Raw genomic sequence first — 12,100 nt, forward strand, 5'->3', positions numbered from 1 at the left:
CTGTAAGAAAAAAACAGAACCAAATCCCAACTGGATAACACAACATCAAATGATTAACAAAAAAATTCATTCACTAAAGCTTCTGAGTACCTCCACAGTTATTTCCTCTAAAATTTTTTTGGTCCCTTATTCTTCTAATGAGTGAAAGCCAAATAAATGGCTACGCTACATACACACATGCACACAAAATATTTCTCCTCTGAACGAAACACATGATGTATGATATTGTATGTCATTCTATGACATCATCTCTCTGTAGGACACTTGGATAAGGAAAATTACTGCTAATCATAAACATTACCAGTGGGCATTTCTTAAATACTCACTTCTCTGTTCAGGCTCATATATTCAACGTCACTGAACCCAACCTTCCACTACAAAAGCTGGGAAAACTAGAGGGCCCAAATTAATGTATAAAAATTTGATTCAAATGTAACTTTTCAGTAACACTACTGGTGTATGGAAGCAGAAACACTCCTGAGGGATCTGTAGCACAATCTAAAACATACCTGGATCTTTAGGTAACCAAACAAAATTAAACTTTGGCCATCATAAAGTCAATCACTCCAATGCTCCAGCTCTTTAAACAAAGAGCTAACAAGTCCAGTATTCAGAAAAAAGCAGAGGTCTCTATTCATCTCTACCAACTTAATGTCCAGCCATCACAACTTCCTTAACAACAAAGGTAAAACTTGTGAGTCAAAATAGAACTCCCACAGCTGTATTTCCCTTGGATTATAAAATCTACATATTGCAAAATATTCCATAACTTTAGTCTCCAAATTCATGAAATGGAGGGGGGGGGCAGGGAAAAACATGGATATAAAATATGACTGACAGTTTCTCAATTGTTATTTGCCAAACGGCAGGGGCAAAGGGGTCACTCTATGGATGACAGAGCCATAAAAGAAAAAGACAACATTTTTAATTGTAACAAAACTGGTCCATGTTTAAAAAATGTGAGCATCCACACCCCAACAAGTTACAGACTACGATCTAAGACACAGAGCTTAAATGCAGAATAAAATGCCTATGCTCTGCCTCCCTAAAGAAACATAGACCCCTATAAAACTGAACATCACCATACCAACACCCGCCACAGTGGATGTTTTAAATATTAAGTAAGGAAATCATGATAAGTGCTAGTGGTTCCTCTAGGCCTCAGCAGCAGCCTTAGGTATAAGAGCAAACTCGAGCCCTCTTAACACTCATAGAATAATGTTGATGTCATTACGAGGCTACTGATTCTTTGCACTCTGGACTAGTCATTCCTTGATCCACAACGCAATTCCTCCCTTACCCACCACCCCGCTAAATAATAGAGATCTCAGTGCAGAGAAGCCCTCGGATACCCCCTTCCCCTCTACCTCCAGCGGCTGCCGCTTTCTCCTCCCTCCGGCTCCGAGGTGGGGGCTCCAGAAGGTCCCGGGCAATTCCGAGCCCGGGCGGTGCTTGTTTTGCCTGTGCACGGTAGCTCCGGCCAGCCGCTTCCTTTCCCAGTCTGCCCGAACTCGAGCGCTACAGGGGACCCGGGGGCCAAGGAGGGAGCCCGGGTGGCGACGCCGCCGCCGCCGCCGCCTCTGGTATGTCAGGGGCCGGGATTGTATTTCGAAAGATCCGCCATTTTCACCTCGTCATCACCATCACAGCTCAGCAGCTTCCCCGACAGCCCGAGCCCGGGCCGCCGCCGCCGCCGCCAGTAACCTCCCCCTTCCTCCTCCTCCCCTCCTCAGCCCTCCCCCCTCCGGAGAGGCGCACACCCACATATCCGGGGAAACCTCCCGCCCGCCCCGCCAACCTTCAAATGCACAGGGAGATACAAACGCACACACAGCCCACGCCGAGACCTTTCACCCCACAGCGAAAAATGGTGCTTCTGCGGGCCCGGCAGCTACGCGAAAGGAAGTCGCTCTACCTGCTGAGTCCCAAGTCTGGCATATTTTTGTTTTGAAGAGCAAAAGCCACACGGAAGGCGGCATAAGGACAATGAAGAATCCACAAACACTTTCATTTTCAGTAAAGCAACTTGAGACAGATGAAGCAATGCGTTTTATTCACTGTGCTCATTTCAGATACTAAAAACATGATTAAGACCTTTAATGTCATTCACCGACTGACTGACGTTTTCCTCCACTTCAGCACTACTTTGACAGAGCGATCCATTTCCATATGCATGTCTTATCTCCCCGTCACATCTGTAAATTACAGGCACTGATCCTCCTGCTGATAATGTGGTCAAGACGACTAATTTTAAAAATAAAGTTTCAACTATTTCTCTCTTCACTTAATTTCATCCGATCATTTCTGTCCGTGAACATTGACTTCCAATTTGTCATTGGTTTAAGGCGTCAAAGCCCAAGTAGGTTTAAAATATATCGATCCTAATCATGAATGAACAATTTCTAAAATACAAGAAATACACCTCTAAACAAAAATTATTTGCCAAATATTAAGATCTAAGTCACTAAATTTAAAAAAAATCTGCCGCAGATATATTTGTTCAATACAGAGAAAATAAACAGCTTACTTTAGAACAAGACCCCAGAGTTACCCATCTTTCCCACCAGCTACTCTTATTATGCGGATTAATAACTAAAAAAGAACGTAAGCAGTTTTTAATCATCCTAGAAATAACACAAAACCATAAGCTGCAAGGCTTGTGACAAGACCAGAATTAAAAAGCAAAAACAAAAAACTAAATTGGTTACCTTTTTTATTTTCAGAAAGATTTGCTAATCGCCCATTCAAAAGCTGAATTCTAAACCTACTACTGAACTACAGTATATACTCTGAAAGATCTACCTGAAATGAGCAAACTGAATTTCAAGGTTGAGAACAGGGTCAGTCTACTGTCTTTTTTAAAAGTTAGTCTAAGTAAGGGGGAAGTTGAAAAAACCATTTCATTTCCTTATCTTTCTTGAATGACAACTCCAAATAAAAGCCAGTAGATTCAGGCTTTAGACTAGTGCTATCTACCACCCAGCCCAATCGCTCTTTACCTATGCAGCCTGCTAGACTAGGATGAGAGTCTCAAGTGTTCCCAGTTTCTTCGTCTTTAAACTTTATTCCCACCCCCACCCCCCGCAAGCCCCGTCCATCCGCACTGTGCTTGGTGTTTACCGTTGCTTGGCCAAGCTAAGTCCCGGCCCGCTCCCTTTCCCCGTGCACCTCGGGGACATTATGACATTTAGATGGTGGGCTTCGCGAGGAAAACGGACACACACGAATAAGAGATCATACAAAGGGGCGCAGGAAGAACGGGGCGGCGGGCAGCAAGGAAAGGAGAGGCTGGGACAAAATGACACAGCAGCAAAACCGGTTCCCAGAAACCCAGGGCTGACACAGTCTGCTACTCTGGCCACGCAAGGTGCGTGTCAACAGCCGCCGGAACTCTTCCTCCAGACTGCCGGGAAGGGCGGGCGGCCGCCCCTGCGCCAGCCTTGCCGGGTGACAGCCGCCCTCCGGGGTGCAGGCGGGAAGAGGCCGAGCCGGGAGGGGTCTCCCGCCCCTTGAGGCCCGGGGATGAAGCGCGGCAGCCCCGGGCGCCAGGTTCCCGCTCTCCGCCAAGACCCACCAGCCCAGGCTCCCAGAAGGGGCGGTCCGGCGCCCTCCGCCCGCTCCACCACCCGCAGTGGGGGCCGGCGCCCCCTTCCCGCCCGCCCAGATGTCCCCACCCCCAGAGCTGACACTTACCAAAGCCGGCGGCGCCGCCGCCTGCTCCTCGAGCCGCGCTCCCTAGGCTCCCAGCAGCCGCGGCGGCGGCGGCGCCTCCGAGACACAGACCCGGGTTTGTTCAAAATCACGCGCCCAGCGCCATTCCACCGCCGCATCCCATAATACGCCGGGCCCTCCCCGCCCGCGCGCCCCTCTTTGCCCGCCCCTCTACTCTACCGGCCCCGCCTCCCCGGCTGGCTTCCTTCGCCCCGCCCCTTCCGCGGCGCCTTGCCCCTCCCCTTGGCAACGCGAGCCTCGCGTCATTCCGCAAGGCGCGGGAGTACGCTCCAGCTCCACGTGACTCCTAGCGGGCGTTCCGTCAAAGCTTTCGCAGGGAAAGTTCCATCTGGCAGAGCTGGGAGGGGGAGAGCCGGGTTGCGCCTGCAGTTGAGAGACTGCCGCATCTTCTAGCTTTCCTTGTTAGGAAGTCAGTGCTGTAGGTGTGATTTCCAGCAAACTGTCACTGTTTAATGTGCTTCGGTGATCAGTATTCATAAATGTCATCTCTCGTTTTTAGGCATTAATTTTGCAGGGATCGCTAAAAAGTCCCTGGGAGACCACTCAGAGTTAAACTTACTTTGAAAGGGATTTTTGCAATGTGTAGCTAAGACTAACACAATCAAAATTATTGCATTTAGTCACCTTTTACTTCTTTTATTTTTCCCACTGTCCTTTATTAAAAAATAAAAGGCAGCCAAATGTGGAGCCAGATAAACAGTTAATAACTGTTGTGCGAGACAAGAACTACACAGATGAAACAAACAATACAAAACAGGGTAATGTTAAATGGTGTAGTACAGTCCATAATTGCTAATGGAGCACGGAAGACATACACAAATCAACGTGAGAGACTATGACCAGGAAACAAAATGGACGAGGTGAGATTTATGTTGTTCCAATTGCTTTGGAATTAAGCAGTCCTGGTTTTAAATTCTGGCACCTCATACGTTAGTGTATAGCAATTTATCAAGTTCCTTTACCTATCTACAAAATAAAAATAACAAAGCTTCCCAGGATTTTGAGGGTTAAGAAAGAGAGAGGTGTCAAGCAGCTACACAGTTCCCACCTCAAATGTTAGTTCAGTTAGGCAGAAATCAACACCACCCCTTATCTACCATGGCAAACTCAATGGCAAGGCAAGTGGCATGAAATTAGCAAAAGCTTGGAAGCCAGAATGTCTGTGGCCTGTGCAAGGAAAGGGAGAAAATTGAATGGTAAACAGTCTTTGTTGGGGATCAGTAGGTGGTGAGTCCAGTTTATGAGGACCCTTGGGAGCTAGCCTGAGAAAACATTCTCAAACTTAAGTGACTGGTGGTACTATGTATGACAATTGTAGAAGGAAGAAGGAAGTTGAGACAGAGTACCCAAACCTGGCTGGATTCTAGGGAAATATACCAAAAAAGAGAGAAAATTTCTCAGTTTATTTCACAAGGCTAGCATAACCCTAATATCAAAACCCAAAACAAACAGTACCCAAAGGGAGGAAGTTCTGTTCTCACCATGACTTTGTTGCAGACAGTTGAGTATTAAAGTATCAGAAACAGTGGTGTGATACTAAAAATAATTCATAACATGACAAAATATGGTTTATTCCAAGAATGGTGGTTTAACACTAGAAAATCTACTCAGACAATTTATTAAAGGAGAAAAGCCAAATGATATTCTTTAGGGATGCATTGTATAACATTCGACAGCCATTTCTGAATTTTAAAAATTCATAGTAAATTAGAAATAAAAGAACATTAAGTGGATCGAGATAATCATCAGAAAATAGTAACATCATACCTTAGTGTGAAATGGGGGAAGCTTAGTGTGAAATGGGGGAAGTCAGGGACCAGACAAGGATGCAGGGCTATAGCAGCTATTATGTAATGTTTTCTAGGGTGTCCTAGCTAAATGCAACTAAATAAGAAAAAAGAAAATAGACGTTTGAATACTGGAAAGAAGAGACTAAGTGGTCCTTATTAAAAACAATCACAGGGGGGCCTGGGTGGTTCAGTTGGTCAAGCATCAGACTCTTGATTTCATCTCAGGTCATGTTCTCATGGTTCGTGAGACCCAGCCCCTCATCAGGCTCTGTGCTGACGGTGTGCAGCCTGCTTGGGACGCTCTCTTCCTCTCTCAGCCCCTCCCCCACTCTCTCTCCCTCTCTCTCAAAATAAATACATAAACTTTTTTTAAAAAATCACGAAGAGCTCAATGTTGGGGTTAATTGCTTAGCATCTGGAGCCAGACTGCCGGGCCCAAATTCTGGCCCTGCTACTTAGTAGCTGCAAGATCTCCAGCAAGTTACTTTTCACGCAGGTCTCAGTTTCCTTATCTGTAAATTGGAAATAATGTAGACATCCTATGGTTGTTGTAAAGAATACTGAGGAACTATGCATGAAACACTTCCAACAGTGCCTGGAATGTAGTAAATACTCAATGACTGAAAGCTATTAATAATCAAAGCTACAGTACAACCTAATATATAATCTAATATTTTTACTTTTTCAGAGAAAGCATTTTAGCTCCTGAGAGTGATTGCTATTCAAACATTTCTATTTCAAAAAGGAATCTTTGCTTTATATTTGCATGATGGCTTTTACAGATGAACTAAAAACATTTATTCAGCAAATATTTATTTATCATCTACTGGATCCCAAGCACCGTGAAAGGCACGGGGAACAAAGTGGTAAATAAGATGGAGCTCTGTCCAATAGAACTTTCCTCAACGGTGGAACTGTTCTATATCCACACTATCTAATACAGTACTCACTAGCTACATGTGGCTATCAGACCACTGAAGTGTGGCTCTACTGTAGCTAATTATTTATTTAATTATACTTAATTTAAATTTAAATGGCTATGTGTGGCTGATGACTACATATTGGACAGCACAGTTCTAGAGGAAATGACAGACAATAAACAGGTAGAAAAATTAGAGATTTTTAAATGAATAAGGGAGGGTTTTTTTTTTCCCCTCAGATACCTTCTGAGGAAAATATCAATACAGGGAATGAAAAGAGTGATATAGGGGTGCCTGGCTGGCTCAATCAGTAGAGCATGTTACTCTTAATCTCAGAGTCATGAGTTCAAACCCCATGTTGGGCATGGAGCCCAGTAAAAATTAAAAAAAAATTTTTTTTAATTAAAATAAAAGACAAGAAAGTGGTACCAAAGAAGTATGAGTTGGGTAGCATTATCAAGACAAAATGAATGTGTTACTGGGTACCTATCATGTGCCAGGTATAGTAGGTACAAAGTATATATTAGTTAATAAAATTTTCTGAAAATAGATTAGTTTCCAAAAGATTCTTCAGAGGCTATTATGTACCAGGTATACTGCTAGGTACAAACTATACACTATTAATAAAATTTTCTTAAAATAGCTTAGTTTCCACAAGTTTACCCAGAGGTTCATGAGTCCATTTGTCATAAGTCCAGATGTCTCTATACAAGCAACCAATTTATACCTCTATATAAGTGTAATTATCACCTTGTTTCTTTTCATTATCATATAACTCTTTTAAAACAGATCCGTAATCCCTTATCAACAGTTTCAAAATCCAAAAATTTTTTAATTGTTTAAATTTATTTATTTTTGAGAGAGGGAGAGAGTCAGATAGAGTGGGAGAGAGAGAGAGAGAGAGAGAGAGAGAATCCTAAGCAGGCTCCACACTGTCAACATGGAGCCCAATGCAGGGCTCAAACTCATGAACTGTGAGATTATGACCTGAACCGAAACCAAGAATCAGACACTTAACTGACTGAACTACCCAGGTGCCCCTCAACATCCAAAATTTTTAAAAACTATTTTATAAGCTTATGACAAACTCAGGAGAAAAACCTGCCCAATATGACATAAAGTATTAGTATTCTACACCATTTAGTGTAAGTATACATATATGCCAGTGCAGAAATATGAATGTGTTTGATTATGGGGTCTCATTATGGCCAAAGGGGTTGAAAGGAACTTTTCTGGAATGATGGATGTTTTTGACCTTGGCTGTGGTGGTTGCATGAGGGTATACAACTGCCTAAACTCACTGAGTATTCTTAAAATGGATACAATTTATTATATGTCAATTATACCCCTTAAAGTTGGTTTTAAAAGAAAAAGTTTTTAAAATTATGTATACATGTTCTTAAGTCCAAAATGTTCTCAGTTCCAAAATACGTTGATACTCAGTGATTTCTAATAAGGGAATATAGATCAGTATCACTTTGAACACACCCTAAGTTTTTTCACATATGATGCATGAAGTGATTGATAATGTCAAACCACCTAAAAGTTAAAAATGAACCAATAAAATCATCTGTTGGTGGTAGGCAGTGTTCAATTACTTTTCCTCTGGCAACAAGATTTATTTGCCTCTATAATAGTTATTTTTTTATATAATTAAAAGGATAGAAGTAGAGGATTCTCTGTAATGCTCTGATCTTTAATATTGATAACAATGTCCCCCAAGTTATCTGTCGTTTCACTTTCTGATTTTCAGTTACCTGAAGTCAACTTGGGTCTAGAAATAGACATCTTCCTTCTGACATGTCATCAGAAGGTCAGTAGCAGCCTAACCCTAATGCTGAATCACAATGCCTACGTCACTCACCTCACTTTTATCTTATTATGTAGGCATTTTATCATCTCACATCATCACAAGTAGGTGAATACAGTACAATATTTTGAGACTACATTCATATACTTTTATATATGTATTACAGTATATTGCTATCATTTTTCTATTTTATTATTAGCTATTGCTAATCTCTTACTGTGACTATAAACTAAACTTTATCATAGGTATGTATGTACAAGAAAAAGCATAGTATATGTAGGGTATAGTACTATCTACAGTTTCAGGCATCTACCAGGAGGCTTAGAACATATCCCCTGCAGATATGCCAGCACTTGTCTTGCTAGGGGTGTAACCATCCCTAGTGTTACGAGTGGGCTTTACCCTTGAAGGAAGTATTTCCAGTGTTAGTCATCCTGAGAAAAGGCACATCTCAAGACAGGATATAGGAACTTGAAAGAAGGGCTCACACAGACAGCAAAGTGCTACCAGTCTCTTGGCCTTGCTCATTTGGATCTGGACCCAGAGTTTAATGTGTTTGAAGAAATGTGCTCATCTTCCACCTAATAGAGGAAGAAAAATTTTGCCATTAGAGAGACTAGAAACTTTTTCTTTTTTTTAAATATTTATTTTTGAAAGAGAGACAGAGAGAGACAGAGTGCGAGCAGGGGAGGGACCGAGAGAGAGGGAGACACAGAATCCGAAGCAGCTCTAGGCTCTGAGCTGTCAGCACAGAGCTTTACACGGGCTTGAAATCACAGACCACAAGATCATAACCTGAGCCAAAGTCAGACACTTAACCTACTGAGCCACCCAAGTGCCCCCAGATTTGTTTTTTAATTGGAGATGGGGCTTGGGAGACAAGAGATACCAAGTGTTGGTAAGGATGTGGAGAAAAAAGGAACCCTCATGCACTGTTGATGGGAATGCAAATTGGTACAGCCACTGTGGAAAATAGTACAGGGATTCCTCAAAAAATTAAAAATAGAATTACCATATGATCTAGTAATTCCACTACTGGGTATTTTCCAAAAGAAAACAAAAACACTAATTCAAAAAGATAAACGCACCTCTATGTTTATTGCAGCATTACTTACAATAGTCAACATATGGAAGCCGCCCAGGTGTTCACTGATAGATGAGAGGATAAAGAAGATGTGGGAGATATATATATATATATATATATATATATATATATGCAATAGAATATTACTCAGCCATAAAAAAGAATGAGATCTTGCCATTTGCAACAACATGGATGGACCTAGAGGGTATAATGCTAAGTGAAAGAAGTCAGAGAAAAACAAATAGCATATGACTTCACTCTTATGTGGAATTTAAGAAAGAAAAATAAAGAAAATATAGATAAACAGAACAGACTCTTAAACACAGAGAACAACCTAGTGGTTGCTAGAGGGGAGAGGTGGGTGAGGGGGATGTGTGAAATAGATAATGGGGATTAAGAGCACACTCACTGTGATGAGTGCTGAGTAATATGTAGAACTGTGAATCACTGTATTATATACCTGAAAGTAATATAATGCCATGTTAATTATACTTCAATTAAAAATATAATGAGATAAATTTTCAAAAAAAAAAGGTAAGAAAATGGACTTGCTGGGTCATTCTGACAAAGAGGAGCGTTGAGGAAGCAGAATTGTTGCACTGAAACTTCTTCCTTTGAAGCTGATATAGCACTAGCTTTTGAAACTGCTGGAGAAGACCAAAGACATCTTAAACCATAAATAAATATATAAATACATAAATAAAAGCCCTCAAGAAGACTAAATTCAATACACAGACAAGACTATTGAACAAAAACCATTTTATTCCCTTTTTAAATTGAGGTTTCACATTCAATAAAATGCATAGATCTTAAGTGTACAGTGTGATAAACTTTGATAAATCCATACCATACCACCCACATAACCCATACCGCTATAAACATATAGAATATTTCCACCACTTCCTGCTACTTCCCCAGTAAATCACCATTTTTTTTTATTTCCTCCTTCCTAGGTAATTTCTGAGTTTCTATCACCACAGATTAGTTTTGTTTGACTTAGAACCTCAGGGGCGCCTGGGTGGCTCAGTCGGTTAAGTGTCTGACTTTGGCTCAGGTCATGATCTCATGGTTTGTGACTTCAAGCCCTGTGTTGGGCTCTTTGCTGACAGCTTGGAGCCTGGAGCCTGGTTTGGATTAAAAAAAAAAAAAAAAAAAGAACTTCATGTAGAGGGACTCCTATTATATTTACTTTTTGAGGTTTGATTTCTTTCACTCGGTATGTTTTGAGATTCATTCATGTTCTTGCACATATCTGTAGTTTTTTCCCTTCTAATGCTAAGCGGTATTCTATTGAAGGCATATGCCACAGTTTCTCCATCCACTTTCCTTGTGATGATCATTTGTGTTGTTTTCCCCTGAGGCTATTATAAATAAAGCAGCTATAACATTTTTACACAAGTAAACAAATGGAAATCATGATTTTAAAAACACAAAACTGATGATACACTGAAGAATGATTGAATCTTGCTAAGTGGCCTGAAAAGTGGAAAGGATATCTCAAAACACAGAGCAAAAAAATATAAAGAGAGAAATTATGATGTAAAAGGCACATTACTTTGAAGATACATCCTAAAGACCTGAAATATGACTGTTGGAATTGCAGAAGGAGAGAAAGGAACAGATAAAGAGAGGTAATAATTAAACAAATAATAATAGAAAATTTCCCTGACCTAAAGATGCAGATGAAAGGGGTCACTGAGTTCCAGGTAATGTCAATGAGATAAGACACATTTAGGCATATCTGAGGAAAATTCCTATAAAGAAAAGATCTTTTAAAACTTTTAGGTGGAAAGAACAAGTTACTTAGAACAAAGGAGACTGTGGGGCTGGGGGAGGAGGAGGAGGAGTGGGGAAAAAGAGAAAGAAGAGGAAGAAGAGAAAAAAGAGGGAGAAGGAGAAGAAAGGTGCAGAAATAAAGCCAAATGAGAACAATCAAAGGCTATTAATTCAGAACTTCTATAGCAAGGGATTTGAGACACCATCACTTGTGTTTGACAGAGACTCAAAGGCAGGCAGAGGAATGGAAAGCTTTATAGTGGGAAAAGGGAATTCAGGTATGCCCTGATTGGAGGTTGTTGGCATGGGGGAGCTGTTGGAAGCTACCTAGAAGTGGGGTATCCTACATATTTGGTTAGGGGAGTGTATTTGGCTTTCCCTGGTTGGGGCAAAAATTAGGGAAGCTGTCAGTAATTAATCAAGTGGTGGCCATTTGGGGCTGATAACGACAGTTGTTTGGCTTCCTGGGATGGTGCCTGCAGGTGGTGAGTTGCTTTCCTGGACTGGTTGCTGAAGACTACTTTGTCAGTTTTATTTATTTATTTTTTAAAGTTTATTTTATTTTGAGAGAGAGAGAGAGAGCGAACATAAGAGCATAAGCAGGAAAGGTGCAGGGAGAGAGGGAGAGAGAGAATCCCAAGCAGGCTCTGTTAGCACAGAGCCTGATGTGGGGCTCGAATTCACAAACTGTGAGATCATGACCTGAGCCAAGATCAAGAGTCGGATGCTTAACCAATTGAACCACCCAGGCGCCCCAGGTCAGTTTTATTTTTACATATGGTCTTGTCATTGTCTGTTTGCATACTCAGTCTCTCAAAGAGAAGAAAGAGAATGAGAATGGAGAAAAGAGGGAGGGAGGAAGGAAGGAGGGAGAGGAAGAGAGGGAGAGAAATCACTAGCATGGACTTCTCATGTGAAATCCTGGAAACTGAAAGACTGTGGAGTAACATTTCTAAGGTTGCTGAGGGAAAAGGACAGTAGCACAGCC

General features: G+C 41.5%; 2 protein-coding genes and 1 long non-coding RNA gene across 9 annotated transcripts in view; 1 reads left to right on the top strand and 2 right to left on the bottom strand.

Moving 5' to 3' along the window:
• LIN54 (lin-54 DREAM MuvB core complex component) overlaps positions 1–3,865 on the bottom strand; it is a 68,520-nt gene extending 64,655 nt beyond the window's left edge. For 2 of the 7 annotated variants that reach the window (XM_060654749.2, XM_060654750.2), the window contains exon 1: positions 3,694–3,865. The gene's annotated coding sequence lies outside the window, so the exon portion shown is untranslated. Of the gene's footprint in view, positions 1–1,367; positions 1,747–1,798; positions 2,364–3,693 lie in introns of those variants that run through there. The other 5 variants (XM_060654745.2, XM_060654752.2, XM_060654748.3 and 2 more) reach the window with 5 other exon arrangements.
• The window catches only part of LOC132692355 (placenta-specific gene 8 protein), a 194,158-nt gene that overhangs the window by 104,439 nt on the left and 77,619 nt on the right, over positions 1–12,100 (bottom strand). The gene's annotated exons all lie outside the window — the stretch shown is intronic.
• On the top strand, positions 3,279–8,309 carry LOC132692362 (uncharacterized). The gene is made up of 3 exons (XR_009616324.2): positions 3,279–3,367; positions 4,405–4,592; positions 8,196–8,309. It is a non-coding gene; the product is annotated as an uncharacterized LOC132692362 (long non-coding RNA).

The sequence above is a fragment of the Panthera onca genome, chromosome B1, assembly GCF_046562875.1.
Source record: "Panthera onca isolate mPanOnc1 chromosome B1, mPanOnc1 haplotype 2, whole genome shotgun sequence".
Taxonomy (NCBI): domain Eukaryota; kingdom Metazoa; phylum Chordata; class Mammalia; order Carnivora; family Felidae; genus Panthera; species Panthera onca.